At 36.7% G+C, this 14,572-nt stretch overlaps 1 protein-coding gene across 3 annotated transcripts in view; it reads right to left on the bottom strand.

The window, feature by feature from the left end:
* Nucleotides 1-14,572, bottom strand: part of LOC148949153 (uncharacterized) — a 218,312-nt gene that overhangs the window by 99,889 nt on the left and 103,851 nt on the right. The gene's annotated exons all lie outside the window — the stretch shown is intronic.

The following is a 14,572-nucleotide window of genomic DNA, read 5'->3' as shown; positions in this document are numbered from 1 at the left end:
GAAATACTAAGAAACCTTAGCTCAGAAAAGTCTGAAATAGCAAACTATTCATCCCAAACCCGAAGTTTCAGACAACAAACACCTATGAGTGACTAAGAATCCTAGCTCTGAAAAGTCCAAAAAAGCAAATTACACCTCCCAAATCAGAATTTTCTGAAAGGACACATATATGATAGGCTAAGAAATCTAGCTCAGAAAAGTCAAAAATAGCAAATTAACCATCCCAAATCATAGGTTTCAGTCAACACACACCTACGAATGGCTAAGAAATCCAGCTCAGAAAAGTCAAAAAAATAGCAACCCACACACCCCAAATCACAGGTTTCAGACACCACACACCTACTAAAGAATAATAAATCCTGTTATGACCAGACTGAAATAGAAAATTAAATATCCCAAATCATAGGTTTCAGACAACACTTACCTATGAACGGCTAAGAAACCTAGCTCAGAAAAGTCAAAAATAGCAAACTAGTCATCCCAAACTATAGGTTTCAGACAACAAACACCTATGAAAGGCTAAGAAATCCAGCTCATAAAAGTCAAAATTAGCAATCCACCCACCCAAAATCATAGGTTTCATACAACACACACCTAAGAAAGACTAAGAAATCGAGCTCAGAAATTTCAAAAATAGCAAACTAAATATCCCAAATCATCGGTTTCAGTCAACACACACCAACGAAAGACTAAGAAACCTAGCTCAGAAAAGTCAAAAATAGCAAACTACTCATCCCAAACTATTGGTTTCAGACAACATTCACCTACAAAATACTAGAAAACCTTAGCTCAGAAAAGCCTGAAATAGCAAACTATACATCCCAAATCATAATTTTCTGACAACGCATACCTATGAAAGGCTAAGAAATCCAGCTCAGAAAAGTCGAAAATAGCAAACTACACATCCCAAATCATAGGTTTCAGACACCACACACCTATGAAAGACTAAGAAATCCAACTCAGAAAAGTCAAAAATAGCAAACTACAGCTCCCAAATCATATGTTTCACTCAAGACCCCCCAACGACAGGCCAAGAAACCTAGCTCATAAAAGCCTGAAATAGCAAACTACTCATCCCAAACTATTGGTTTCAGACAACATTCACCTAGGAAATACTAGGAAACCTTAGCTCAGAAAAGCCTGAAGTAGCAAACTACACATCCCAAATCATAGGTTTCAGACAACACACATCAACGAAAGACGGGTGCTCGGGGAGAGCCTTTGAGGGTCTGTGGGTCCCTTGAGGGTCGGTGGTCCTTTGGGAGCTCGGGGGGGGTCCTTTTGGGGCGGGGGGATGGGGTTGGGGGGGCCGGGGTTGACTTTGGGGGGTGTGGGTGGGCCTTGGGGGGTCTGGGGGGCACTTGAGGACCGATTGGTCCTTTGGGAGCCCGGTGGACCTTTGGGGGCGGGGGGGGGCCGGGGGGGGGCCGGGGGGGCCAGTGGGGAGCCGGGGGGACCTTTGGAGACCGGTGGAGGGCCTTTGGGACCCTGTTGGTCTTTTGGGAACTCGATGGGCCTTTGGGGGGCCCGGGGATGGCCGTTGAGGGTCTGGGGTGGGCCTTTGGGGGCGGTGGTGGCCCTTTGGGTGCTTGGGGGACCTTTGAGTGTCCGGGGGGGCAGTTGGGGGCCTGGGGGACATTTGGGGACCGGTGGAGGGCCTTTGGGAGCTTGGGGGGCCTTTGAGGACCGGGGGCTTCCTTCGGGGTTGGGGTAGGAGGATTGGAACCCTTTGGGGTTGGGTTAGAGGACCTCACAACACTGTTCAAATGAAACTTGTGTATTATAACGACCACAGAGTTTCACCTTTAAATTCTCTTCTAAAATCTCTTCAAAAATCTTCTTTTAAAATGTCTCTATCTGTTTCGCCGAAATAGTTCCATAACCTGTCTAAAACGGTTTCGCCCAAATAATCCCTAAACGCAAATTCAGTGTGTTCCTTTGTTATTGGCATCTCTGTGCTAACGCATTTCAAATTAATAGGAAACCTTCTCGCGCGCTAAAACAATTCATCGCTAAGATGTTTCTTGCCTAATTGTTTCCATGGCCTTTGGTTATTAATATCCTTTGGAGTTCGACCAGTAGAACTGTTCCCGAGGCAAAGACATTAATGACTTGGATCTATTCCTGGAGCAGTACCTGTCAGACAATACTAAACTTTGCCCGGAAACAATTTGATTAATGACTGACAGCAAAGTGAGAAAAATACTGTTTTTCCATTCTCACTGACAAAAACCATGAAACATACATAAATTGCTGTTGACATCCATGAAAGTGAGAAAGTTCCTGTTTTTTCATTCTCACTGACAAAAACCATAAAACCATCCATAAATGTGACAAAATTCCTGTTTTTCAAATTCTCAGTGACAAAAACCATAAAAACATACAAAAATGTGAGAAAGTTCCTGTTTTTCAAATTCTCCCTTGAAAAACAATAAAAACAGAAATAATTGTGACAAAATTCTTGTTTTTTCATGTTATAAAAGTCCTGTTTTTTCATTCTCACTGAGAAAACCATAAACCACGTGGTTCTCGTCGCGCTGGTACCCCCTCCTCTACTGTTACGTTCGTACCATTTTTGGTTTGTTTTAAATAAAACGGTACGTTTTACGTTACGGCCCTAAAAACGTTACATTTTTGTTACGTTTTTGAATTTATGTTACAATTATGTTAGGCTCTTTAATAATGAGGAAGTTTCACATTTTCTGAGTTATCTATTTTTTTCCCCGTGAAAAAATCCGTTGCTCCCATTTTAATTACACTGACATGAGTATCAACATTTTTTTCACATCGCGGTCATTTAATCTTATCAAGCAATCACTCAGTTATTGAGATGAGAAAATACACCACTTCCCTTGTTCGCTCTGAAAGTTAAGATAGCTGTCTCTCCCATGAGCATACGATGATGATTTGTATAGTGACAAGTGACCAAAGCCATTTAGTGATCTCACCAGCTCTCAATTTTACTAGTTGACAGTGAATCTTATTCCATTTCAAGTCCTACCAAAACGATATGGAGAAGGATTTCATTAATGCTAATGAAATAAAACAAAATGTGATGAAAATATAAAAATTTAGAACCAAATTTGGGCTATATATTTGCACATTAGGGGGGGGGGGTAAAGCATAGTATATATTAAATACGTAACCTAATCTAGGTACTCCCCCCCTCCCAAACCCCGAAAAACAATAGTTTAAATATTGTAAACGCAATGACAAACCTCGCTTTGCGACCCAATTCTCTGTTGACTAATGCCCGTTTGACTAGTTTCCCGTAGCATCTATCTTGCGTGTGTATCAGCTAATTGACTAGTACCGATGATATATGTATTATTCTTTCCGTAACAACCTCACCCCCCCCCCTTTTTGATTGGTTTGACATAATATAAGGGTATATAAAAAAGTTGATCTTTTTATTTGGGATTATGAACAGCTGGTATTGACAAAATATATGAAACTGTAAAAATGAGCCATTTTTTCGGTTATATCTAAGCTTTGAGGAGGGGGTGGGTTAGTTGAGCCGGAATTTTCGATTGTATGCTAAACTTTCCAAATATCATGGTCACTTTTTTGACATTATACCCCCCTCCCCATCTGCGGTCCCATATATAACTGTATAAACACATTTCATCGTTGTGGCGAATCTTGTGATGACATTCCTTCTTGTTACATTCTTTCGTGTTCTTTTATATTGTAAAGTAAGAATTTTATTGGTCAATTTTTTTTAATATATTCCTTGTGCTATATCCCGGACCATCAGGGGGGGGGGTGTATTTTCAGAGAAGAGGCCGTGATATTTGAAAATAGTATAAAATAAATAATGTGTGTTTAGAATTTTTTCTTCAGAAAAGGACTATCACTAGATATTTGGCTTTAGACAACGACAACTAGAGTAATGCCCATTTTTATGAAGAAGATGAACAGTATCTGTATAGGGTAGGCTTACAGCTTACTTAAAAACTGATTCATAGGGACCACGCAGGCTGGACTGGGGCCCCAACCCCCTGAAAACGTAAATTTCTCGGCATTTCTTTAAGGTTTTTTATTATCCCCCTTAATTTTCTTAATTAAATCATTTCCAGTATTTTATTAACTCATTGATCTTTTTGTTCCGTCTTCCTTTTATTTCATTGTCACACAATTTTTTTTAATTTGTGAACTATTTTTCAACCACTTTCCAATGTTCAGTTACTTCCCACTTTCATCAGTATAGCACAAAGGTAAGAGCACATCCCGAGGCTGTGTTAACTTAGGTTGTAATCTTGGATGAGACATTACTTTTTTTTAAATTTGAAAATTAAAAATTTGAAAATATTAAATAGACCTATAATTGAAAATACGGGGCAAAAAATCGTTTCCTTTTAACAGAATTTGATCTCTTTTATTGTTTTCTTTCAACTCATCGTAATTTTCAGTTTATGTATTTTAAACCTACATAAGTTTGGTGATTACGTTATGTAAAACCCAAAGGATTTTGTGTCCCTCGTGTTCACTTATATTCATATATTCTTGAGAAAAAAATTCTTTACTTTGTAGTTCATTTTGAAAATGAGTTTAATTTTTTTATTGTCCTGTGTTTATTGATTTGCCTTTTATTTTGTATGTATTACTCATCAAATTTTGGTTCAAAACACCAAAAATGGCAATTAAAAACAACAAGGTAAGCAAAATAGTAGCCTGGTATTTTATAGCCACTTCGGGGGGGGGGTCTTTCTGTTGTGCAGGTAAACTGGAAGAAGCCCTTGCAGTTGAATAAATAGTAATTTCCTGAAGGCAAAGAAGCATGAATGTATACTTTTTAGGCACCTTTTAAAAGTTGGAGGGAAGATTTTTAATGAGATTACGTAAAAATTTATTTTTCAAATTATACAGGCAAAAAATGTCCCATCCCCCCTTTAAGTACCGTTCTTGATAGGAAATTAAGGCACCCTGCCTTGAAAAGAGACTTTCCTATCAAAAGTTACGAAAAAGTTACGTTTTTAATAGTTGGACGTTACGAAATTTTTTGGTCTGCTGGCAACCCTCTTGCTTTTGCTTAACCAGAGAAAAATCACAAGGTTAGTTTCCTTCTTTTTTTTAGCGCTGAGGACAGCCGTGTAGAGATCCCATAACAAATATCCGCCTCTATCATTTTCGCTTCATTTTTGTCAACTGGCTGACATCACCCTCATTTTTCTCAACAATCTAATTTTTTTCTTGTTTGTTATATGTCAATCCTCCTTGTAACCCTTTCTGTCTTTAATAGTTCACAGAACTAATGTAATTTTATTTCAATTAATATTTCATTGTTTTAAAATTGTAATTACATGTACTATAATACATTTTACCGTTCTGATAACAAGAGACCTAAATTAGACAGACGGCCTTTTAAACCGTTGAACACAGCTATACACAAAACAAAATCGTATTCAATCCCTTTTCTGCAAGCCTCTTCTCGCTTTTGTAGGCCTACTCGGAAAATTTCAAGGCGTGGTAAAGTATGCCAGTAAAATAGGTAAAATACCAATTTTACGGGGGTCCGTAAACTTACGGTAAATATCTAAAATACCCAATTTTACCGTGATCAATTTCACCTTAGGTGATCGTGAAGGAAAAGTGATGCTTCAAAACGCACTTTGCGAGACTCGAATATCCGCATTTTTACAAGCTATGGCCTTTTAATAACAGCTCCCAAGGGAGTCCTTCAAAGATTATGGAGAATAATCTAATAATAATAAAAAAAAAAATCAAGCAAGTTACGCTTGAATTTAATAAAATTTGGGCTCAAATAGAAGTTTATGTGTATTTTGTCCTAAAAAGGATTGTTGTGACAGTAGGCAGACTATCTTGTTAATCATAAAAGAGGCCTAGTTAAATTTGATTTTTATAGCTGATTACAAAGAAGTTGGGGCGACATTAGTTCGCAGAGGTTAGGCTAATCTAAATACACGCGCTCAAATATACCTATTTTTCCCTTCTTGGTAAGTGTATTTTTGCTGTTTTTTTTACCTGTATTGACAGTACTTAAATTCTACTAAAGACCAGAGATAATTAACAAAAAAGACATCTAAACATTCAAACCGCTATGGAAACAAATGGCGGCGCTGATTTCCAGTGCTTTCTACGCCGGCCACGCCAAGCAAGGCTTAAGCAATGCAAATGCAATTCATTTTTTCCTCCTAGATCAAGTCATTTTTTTTCAAGGAGGGAGGGAGTCTTCAGTCTTATCTCGAGGAAAGATAGGCAACTTCTTCTGTACCTCTGTTTTCAGGCACGGTAGCTGTCATTTAAGAGAGAAAAATCGGGTTTAATTTAAATAAAACAGTGGAACGAAAAAAAAATCGAATTTTAAATTCAACTTTACGTCCGGTAGCCTTTATCAACGGGTAAACAAGTTAAAGTTAAATTTAATTAGTAGCAACATATAAAGAAAAAGACAAAAAAAAACAAAAAATGAACAAAAAATCAATAAAACTCGTACGATAATTTTTTTTTGTGTTGTTGATAAAAGCTCCCAGACGTGGAGTCGAAAAAAAACTGAATTTTATTGTTTAAAAATATTGTCGTTGTTTTTTTCACTGTTTTATTTACAAATTATACTCGTTTTTTCTCTCTTAAATTTTGTAAATGGAAAACCAGTGTGGTCTAAGAAATTATTTAGCTGTCATATTAAGAAATCAATATACAGACTGAGCTACCTCAGTTTAAAATCCCGGTGAAACTTCTTTTATTGTCGTGATTTAGTAAAACTGGACTACGTGCGGGAATTCTACTAAAACATTTATTCGTTCTTTTTTCCAGAAAATGACCGTCGGAAACTTTCTTGTTTACTTCTCCATCGATTCACTTATAGGTGGTGTGCCAACATCTAATCAATGAAAAGCTTCCACGGGTGATTTCTATAGCAGTGTTCAAGGGACTAAAGGAATTTTTGAAATAGAGAAATCTCTTATTGCCTTAATGATAATTTTTAAATGGTAAAAGCTAATAAAAAAAATTAAACCAAAAGTTATTTGTATTTATTAGTAAAGTTAATTATTAGAAATCTCTTCAACATTTAAGGGACTAAAAGAATTTTTAAGCGGCGACATTTCTTGTCGGGTAAATTATAACATAAGAACAGCGATAGTTAGTAGTAAAATTGAACAACCAGAAACGCATTTTTTTTTTTCTATATACAATCAAATAATTAAACGTTACTTGTTCCCTTGTCTGTCTATTCTCTATGTCTTGGTATTTAGTATATCAATTGTTGCCTTTGCGAGTCAGACCTTCCCTTTCAAATACTCACTGAAGCTAGGGGCGTACGCAGGGAGTGGGAGGATTTGGCCCGTCCAAGCCCCCCCCCCCCATTCCCCAATCCTAAATTTTGCCAAATTTCTGGGCACGAAAAATAATATATTGCCTTTCTTCTACAACAATCATTGGAATTAGACTGTTATGAATCAATACTTTTAAAACATATTACTTTTGAATAATTGATTTATAAACAAATGGTATGTGTTTAACCATTTTTTAAACCCATTTCTAGTGACGGTCACTTTTTTGTGTGGTGACAAAAATAAGTTACCTTTTAAGGGCTAAAAATGAAATTTGCCCCTGAAGCAATTATTATATTTGGAAAAAATGCCTCGAGTGATGAGCTCACTTTTATTCTAGCTAAGCAATGGAAAAAAGGAAAAATCTCAATTTTTTTACTTTAAGGGTTAATTAATGTAAGCACAGAGAATAGAGAGTTTATTTGTAAAGTTCTTTATTCAAAAATTTACTGTGCTTTCTATTGGCTTAAAATTTCACAGAGGAGAATCAATCAAATACAATTTATTATGTCGTTCTTTACCCTGTTTTAAAATTCATCACAGGAACTAAACAGGTTTGAAAAAGGCATGTCATTGGCCTACGGTTCAGGAATAGTGTGATTGGCTTAAAATACTTCACACGAATAAGCCAATAAAAATTAAACCACACTTTTTCAGGGACATACACAGAGGGGGCCATGACCCTTCATCTTCTAAAGAAAAAACGGTACTCCTTTAGTATACCTACTCTTTTATATATTGCTAGTTTGGTTAATGTTAATGAAACAAGATAAATAGGATGACTATATAAAAGTTTAGAAACAAATGCGTGGGCTATATATTTGCACATTAGGAAGGGGGGGGGGCAAAGCATAGCATATATTAAACAAGTTTCTTGTTTTAAAATGCCTGGGATTTTGGGGGGTTGCCTCAATTTCTAAGAAATTTCAGTCCAAAAGGTTCCTGAAAAACTAAGAGGTCGAGGCTTCTTCTTGCCTCAATAGCTGACAGGATTGCCACCCTTCTTTTCCTAAACCACCAGAAAAGTAATATTTTTTTCAGCCAAAATATACTTGGCAAGTTTTAAGGTCTCTTCATCACCATACTCCATACATCCCTGCCCCTGTCTACATTTAGTCTCTAAAAAATTACTAAACAAGTTTTTTCATATCCCCCTGGAAAAAAGAATTACTGTCTAAGCCAAGGACGGAAACAACTAAAATCCACAGCGTCAATCTGATGGAAACAACATGCAAGTGACGACCCTGGAGACGTATTAAAATTGTTGTGACATATCGTTTCCAAAAAGACATAACTTGAGCTTTATTCGTTTCCTATCTAGAGACTCGAAGAGAAATAAGAGGATTGTTGACTCCATGACTCCCTGAGGAGATAATTCCCTTGAGTAAAATGAAGACAACAGTTGACTCATCTGGAAGATTGATGAGACCGGAGAGGCTTGCCCGCAACAGGTGGTATCTTAAAAAAGTGTCGGTTATGAACAAGGCCATATCCAGGGGTACCAGGTTTAACCCCCTCCACTCCCTCCCCCCCCCAAAAAGGAAAAAAATTTCCGTCTCGTAAAAAAAAAGTAACAAAAATGCATATAAACAAATTCTTGATGCGTTTTTTTAAAGATTTTTTGGCACTTTCGCATTATCAGGGCCCCTCTAAAAAGTCAAGTTTGGTTAAGGCTAATGAAATAAAATTAAATAGGATGACTATATGATAGTTTAGAAACAAATTTGAGCTATATATTTCAACATTAGGGGATGTGGGGGGGCAAAGCATAGCATATATTAAACGTAACCTAACCTAGGAACATTTTTCCTCCCCAAAACACCAAAGAACAACACTTTAAATATCTTAAAACCACGCTATACAATGTATTTCTCTACTGTGGTGTATTGAATGATCTTGTAAAGACAAGTTTTTCATTGCGTCTTTTCCGTTCGACTGTAGCATCTCTTGTTGGACTTCTTTAGAGGGGCCCTGATAATACGAAAGTACCGATTTTTTTGTAACCCTTCCACTCCTTAATAAAAATCCTGGATATGGCCTTGGTCGTGAATATCCAACGGAAAATAAAGTTTGCTCGTAAGACTGACTAGTGAAAATTATCGCGAGAATTGACTGAAAAACACGATTTTAAAAAATCAACAATGCATCGTCCTAATCGACTTATCTCAATAAAATAGCATTGTTAATTGAGTATCAGTTAAGATTCTGCAAGGTTTTCGAAAATACTATTCATTTCATAAAGGTTTTGATTTACAAAATAAAGAAAACAATGAGACTAGCAAGTTGTTTTAATACCACGAGTATAATAATTTGAATTTGACGCTTAAAACCACCAGCCGGAAACAGTTTGCCTTAGCAGCATGAATTCACTTTCAAAGTCTAGCCGAAATGAATTGGGTATCAGTTATGATTCTGCAAGATTTTCTAAAATGTGATTCCTTTCATAAAGGTATTGATTTACAAAATAAAGAAAACGACGAAATTTGCAACTTATGTTAATGCTACGAGCATTAAAACACAAGTGTAACAATTCGCATTTTATGCTTAAAACCAGTAGCCGGAAACACTACCCTAGCAGCCTGGAATCACTTTTAAAGTCTAGCCAATTTTTGTCTTGTTGACAAAAATGTTGGCTACAACATTGGTCTGGCAGCTTTCCACTCGTTACGATTATCAGATGGAAAGCTATGCCGGCTTCGCTGGTCAGCTAGCGAATGACACATAGTCTTGCATGTTTTGTCGGTTGGTGCCAGGTAGCAGATTATATTAATAAATTAATGTCTTGGGGTGGGGCCTAGGGCATATCCAGGATTTTTTCAGTGGACGGGGGTTACAAAAAGAGCATTTACAAGGCACATCAATTTTTATGTGCATTTATTTTAGCTTTTAATATGGCAAATAATTTTTTTTTTGGGGGGGGGGGACAAACCGGTAGCCCCTCCCCCTTCAAGATAGGGTCTTTAGTGGAGGCATTGTTATCTAAGAACTTCTTGTTTTTCGGTATGTTCATTAACAATAAAATACAGTTTCGTTGTTAAGAGAAGCAGAGGACACATAGAAAGCAATATTTTAATGAATGAATGGGGGATCTATAAGTAATCAGATCAAAAAAGGCGAAAAAACAAGATGAACATCGCTTTGAATGTCTCAAAATTGTTTGAACTTGGAGCGACACCTAAAGTGGCAACTTTAGGTAAATTTAGTCACAACTTCATTTGTCGAGAGTATGCAATGTTGTCAAGCAGATATTTAGTATTCCTCCTTTTAAACTCGACCTGCTTCATCGTCTAGTTAAATTCTTTTTTTGGACCTGACTCGGTTTACAAGATAATTTGAAACTTTCAGTATCAAAAACAGTGAAAATTTGAAGTGGTAAGTGGAAATTTACACAATTATGGATGTTCAAAAAAAAGAAAAAAAAAACTTAGAACTCGATTTGCAACAAAAAGACCTCCATGTGCGCAGTTATGCTGTTTTTAGTAACAGCGGGCCAAGTTAATAAAAAGAAACGAGGGTAAAAAATCAGTAAAAAATTAAGCCAAAAACACACGATACAAAACAGCATTACAATCCGGAGCTTTCTAACTGAAATTTTCACAATTGTGGATGCGAAAAAAAAAACTGCAATTCGATCTTTCATGAAAACGACCTTGAAAACGACCTTTCATGAAAACGATGCAATTTAAGTAGTAGCGGGGGCCAAGTTTAACGAAAACAAACGAGGGTAAAATATCAGTAAGAAATTAAGGTAAAAAGATATGGCATCAAACCTCTTAACAAAATGTCCCTTTTATTGAAGGTTTGGGAATCAATCGGAATCAACAGATCGTTAATGTTTGAACTTTTACGGACAAAAATCGTTACTAATTAGTTTTGCTGGTACTTGTCTGTTAACTGAAACACATTCAAGAATTACGCTGTGTAATATCTAACAATAACCGGTTTGCCTCATCGGAATCGGTTATGATTCGGTTATATTGAGTAAAAAAAATTACGATGTAGCTATGTTTTAATTAAATATTTAATGATTAGATATGATTAGGAGTTAGGTTAGGCTGGGTTAGGAGTTAGGTTGATTAGGAGTTAGGCTGGGTTGGTTAGGTTTTTAATATAATGCGTTCTGTACGGCCTGCTTTTCGTAATTCTTTGTCGTAGTTTCCATAATTTTGTTTCCAATATATTATATTATCATCATGTTTCTGTATATTTCATTCAGATTAACCTAACTAATCATTATGATTAACCGTCTGTTTCGTTTCACAGGCAAGTACCGTTTTGCTTATTTATTTTATTTGTTCGACGACCAAAATATGGTACTGCCCAAAAAACTTCCTAATTCTAGAGCAACCAAAAGAAAAATCTTGGAATCATGGCAAGAGGCCAAAAACATGTTTTTATGTTATGTCCCATACACTTTCAATTTTGTTAAAGGTATCTCTTTTCTTTCTGTCATTTATATCTGACATTTTTCAATTTCTGAGATAATTGCCAAAAACCGTTTCCTAATCCGTTTTCGAAGGGAAGATCCCCAAGCCAATGCAGTTTTAATCACGCTTTGATTCTCCTCATCTAAACTTCCTTAGCATTAGGATTCCTCCTAATGAGGAGGATCCTCCCTTTTGGACATCTTTTTGTGCCTCCCTTTTGGACAGGGTCCTCCCTTTGAGACAACTTGGCAAACAGTTTTTGGCAATTATCCCAGCTGTGGGAACATGTCAAAAACGACCTTTAGTCATGACTGACAGTTTTACATGTCACAGGCAGGGGCGTAATTTGCATTTTGGCAGAGGAAAACACCCCCGAGGACTCCAGCTTGCCACCCAGCTGAAATTTAGCGACTTCAAAAATTGTGTGAAAATTAAGATAGGCCTACATAATTCAAGCATCCACAGATAAATTTTCTTTAGTATACCTTTGCCTTCATGGTACTACATGGCTCATTTTCCATTTTTTACTTGATCATTTTCAATTGACTTAGGAAACATCGGCTCCAACATTGCCCCTGCCCCAATATTTTTACAAAATTACGCTCCTGGTCGTAAAAAGTACAGACGATATCGTGTCGATATTTCCATCTTAACTTTATACTTTTTCCTTATTTCTACTTGTTAATACTTATATTATTTTGCTTATATTATTATATTTATACTTATTTTGGTATTTCCCAATTATAGGGGCCTCTAGGATTAACCGCTGTAGAGTAGGCAATGATAAAACCCGTTTTTGACATGTTAACCGCAATAGAGTGGGCAATGATAGCGTGGTTTGCATTCCGTATACGATATTAAACTGTGTTTTTTTGGATCTACGGGGGGGGGGGTATCTAGGTTAGGTTACGTATTTAATATATGCTACGCTTTACCACCCACCCCTAAAGTGCAAATATATAACCCAAATTTGTTTCTAATCTATTATATATTCATCCTATTTTATTTTATTCAATTAGCATTAACCAAACTTGACTTTTTAGAGAGGCCCATATAATAGGAAATTACCCTTATTTTTTATTTTTATACGTCATGGTTTTAGGTATTCATTCGACTGACCATATATCAAACAATAACCTGATGGGAAAATGTGGAGTCATGCGATATTGTAATCATTTGTCACTTTCTGTGGATGGCACATTGATTTTCCCATATTTACCATTCACTGCTTTCGTTTTATTGTCTTTATCGAATGAGAAATACCTCTTCGCATATGATTGGGGAATATAGCCTACTCCTTTAAGATTTCCAAACTTGATGTTTTCATGGAATGTTTCCCTTAGGGAAAGGATGAAATATGAAGATAATTATAATTCTGAAAGATCCTGCTTGTTTGTTTCAAAAAGCTTATGAGCAGTGGACATTGTAGGCAGGAATGTTTCTTCGAAGAAGAGGGAAATTGACATATAAATTGCGATTTATCTAGAAATATAACACAAAATTATAGAAAACATTACGAAAATCTTGAAATTAGCGGGGGGGGGGGGACAAGACTAACCCTCCTTCTATGTACGGGCCTAATGCACATTTCGGGATGCTTATACATACTGCACAGCTGCATGTTTTGTCACCATGTTTTCAAAAGTTCAAGGGCATATGTTCATTTCTAAATGCGGCAAAAAGTTTCAGTAGTACAAGTGTTCCAGAGCTACAAAATGTTACACTTAACTAAAAAACACAATAAAGGCAGCTCAACATGTTTACAGGAATATAAAACGGATTAGAAACTGTCTGTTACTGGCGTGCATAACGTGGGTCTTGTAACCAACCACTTTGTTTCAAACCTGTCATTCGTTTGACTGACCGTATATCAAACAATAGCGTCTTCGGAAAATGTGGTTTGACCCCACTTTCTAGGGCTATAACGAAAGAAGGTTAAGACGGCTAGGCCATGTTTAACGGACGAACGATGGCAGATTGCCAAAGATTGTGCTTTTTGGCCATCCATATGAAGCCAAAAGAAAAGTAGGACGTCCCTGAATGGAGCGGAAGTGATCACAAGAAGGGATTGGAAGAAAATGGAGCGGAAGTGGTCATAAGAAGGGATTTGAAGGAAATTCGAACTTCATGGGTAGATTCAATGCCTAACTTAACCAACTCTATATATCAAATATTTAATTAAAATATACTTGCAAAGTGGTTTATCTCACTAAGGCTAAGCTAATTATCTCTGAATGCACACAGAGAAACCGGTTTTACAAAGGATCGAGAACAACAGTGTGGTTGCTATAATACGTAAGTACCGATAAAAATGAAGCTTTGACTAGCCGTGAGTAGAGGAGGAGCGTTTGGCTTGTTCGAAATAAGGACTGAAAGCAAGAATTGCCATAATGTAATATATTACATTGATATTAAGGTATGCCAGCTATTTCTTTATAGTTTTATGCACTCTATCCAGATGATTCTTATAGAAGATTTAACTTCCTATACACAGTGGCGTAATTTCGTCAAATTCCTGGGGGGGGGGGGGGAGGAGGCAAAGTGGGAGCTAATTTTCCCAAATGATGTGAAAATAACAGAGAAAACTGAAAAATGAGTCATATATTACCATAAAGACATATACTAAAGAAAACTGACCTGTTTCTCTGGATATTTGAATTATGCTGGCTTATCTTAATTTTGACAAGATTTTTTCAGAAACCTAAATTTCGCCAGGGGGGAGGCAAAATGAGGCTGTGGGGGGGGGGGGAGGGCACTTGAACCTGTAGGGGGCAGTTGCTTCCTCTACCCCATGGCAAATTACGCTTCTGCCTCTTACATGCTCTTATCTATAAGAGGTAATTCTTAACA

Source organism: Artemia sp. Qi Xiang Cuo, chromosome 8 (genome assembly GCF_049724085.1).
Source record: "Artemia sp. Qi Xiang Cuo chromosome 8, ASM4972408v1, whole genome shotgun sequence".
Taxonomy (NCBI): domain Eukaryota; kingdom Metazoa; phylum Arthropoda; class Branchiopoda; order Anostraca; family Artemiidae; genus Artemia; species Artemia sp. Qi Xiang Cuo.
This window is presented reverse-complemented; position numbering and strand designations above follow the sequence as displayed.